Here is a 2,532-nt window from a genome sequence, read left to right as displayed (position 1 = left end):
AGTTGTATCGAGAAAAAATAAACTAGTTTTAATTAAGAAAGGACTTGTATCGTTGAAGTTCCTCGGAAAGAATTTATACCGGAAATTAATAAACGAGCAGATACGTAACAATATTAAAACATGAGAATTATCGTACCAGTGATCGAAACGTCGTATCTATTCTAAATACAAATCTTACTTACTGTAAAATATGTAACTTGTAATAAAATAATGCTCATTCAGTAAGTAAAATCAAAACGAGGTTATTGATATAGCAATTTTGTTATTTATTCCTTCTTCTGATGAGATAATAATGTTGTTCTGTTTAATCGTTGTCTGTATTATATACTACAGTTTATATATATATATTCCTTGTTCAGATAATGTTTTTGTTCCTAACTGACAGACAAGGCAACAGCACATTATAGACGTTTTTTCCTTCTGTGGAGTCTGAAAGGTCTTGTGCCTTTGGGTCAAGTAAAAAAATAATGAATAGCTTTTTTTCTGCCCCAGAATATGTTGGAATTACACCAGGCCGTTCAAAACCTGCCACATTGAGCCACGTACGATTTTGTCCCTTCCAAATGAGAGTAATGTAATATGGGTAGTTTCTTACGGTTGTCATGGTAACTTATTCCCACTCCTAGCTCCGCTTATGATTGACACGTCATTCTTCTCTGTCGACGTATCCACCTTGACTGTTTCAATCAACAAATGAAGAAAGTGATGCAGGGGGATTGAGTAGGTGGGGATTGTAAAGGGTGTTTTTTTTTTTTTTTGGCTTTCATCCTGACCTGTAACTTGCTCTAGGGGTCATTTCCCCTTTCGGGAATATGACTCATTGTATGCAGTTAGCCATCATGAAGGCAACAACTAACAACGACAAGACGGATCAGGTTTTGAATATTCATCATAAAATCAAGAATCAGAAAACTCAGGAGTGACTGACTGAACGATTGTTGCAGATAGAACATACCAGACGAGAGTTGATTTAGATGTGATTAGTGTAATGTCACATTTAATAAATCCGAGACGATATATGTTTAATAATGATGTCTCTGTACATCTGTATCTATCCCAAACCAAATATTTCAGTATGTTAAATACAGAGGTAAAAGACGGCCCCGTTTTGAATTGTATTTCTGAGGTATTTCTTTCAGATAAATGCAGTGGAAGAAAAAAGGAGCGTAGGTTTTTACCCACCTAAACCTTTATACTAGTTACTGGAACTATAACAACCATGTATATCATCATTCGTTTGTCTGTTGTTCGGTCTATCTGTCTATTACTATTTCGACTGTTACTTTTGCCGACTTTATACGTTTAAACCCGTAGCTTTTAAAATAATATACTGTATATATAAGTAGTGTTCATACAATCTTTTGGTTTTCATCATTCAGCTGGAATGGGCAAATTAAGAACAACGAAAAATTAGCAAAAATTTTATGATAATTCAAAAGTTAAATGACGTTAAATAAAAGTTAAATCTGTGTTAGATGAATTGATTTGACTACCAATAAATGACTTGCACGAATTTTTCTATCTTATCGTAAGTTGTATTTTCATGTTTTACTTTAGATGTTACCTAATGTCAAGTAAGTTCCTAAAAGTAGTCATACAATACCTAGAATGTTCACGATGACGTCAACAATCTAGTAATTTCGACTAATATCTAGAAACAAGGGCACTTTACTTTATAAGCACGAGTAATAAGTGAATGACTAGTTAGTGGGGCATTTATTGAGAAGACATGTACTGCAGGTCCTGCACTATTCTTCCACATGTTGCCTCATACCTATCCAGTAAAATTTCTGCCATAGGTGAGTCAATGTCTTTTTAACTCCAAAATGTCTTCCTGTTAAACTATCATGGGATTGACGCAGCACAACTTCCCGTAAGAATCTCGGTATTACTGTTTGCTAGGTAGGTCGTCACTTTCCCATCTCTGGACAAGAATACCATCTTGAAGCTTCAACTGGTCCCATTGTGCCCAATAGTGCTTTGTCACAGGGCTTAGACTAGACACCCTCTCCCAAGCAGGGCGCAAAACACTTGCTTTTAGAAAATCAATCACTGGCTTCAAATCTTGATCTTTCTCCTGCTCCGCTTTAATATCGATACCTGGTTCCACTTCGTCATTATCAACTTCTTCAGTAACTTTGACTTCACCTTGATGGCACCTAATTATTTCAACCTCTCTTTTAACAGTTACCGGAACTTGGCCTTCGTTAACAGCTACTCTTTCCATTGGTGCGCCAAATTGATATAACTTCATTGGAGCACGTCCCTTATGCTTGGGTTCCCTTTTAGCACAACTTGTACTGCAGGTCCTGCACTATTCTTCCACATGTTGCCTCATACCTATCCAGTAAAATTTCTTCCATAGGTGAGTCAATGTCTTTTTAACTCCAAGATGTCTTCCTGTTAAACTATCATGGGATATACGCAGCACAACTTCCCATAACTTTCTTGGTATAACCGTTTCCCAGGTCGTCACATTCCCATCTGCAGTTACCCATCTCCGGAGAAGAATATCATCTTCAAGCTTCAACT

The sequence above is a fragment of the Limulus polyphemus genome, unplaced genomic scaffold (assembly GCF_000517525.1).
Source record: "Limulus polyphemus unplaced genomic scaffold, Limulus_polyphemus-2.1.2 Scaffold9439, whole genome shotgun sequence".
Classification (NCBI taxonomy): Eukaryota; Metazoa; Arthropoda; class Merostomata; order Xiphosura; family Limulidae; genus Limulus; species Limulus polyphemus.
This window is presented reverse-complemented; position numbering follows the sequence as displayed.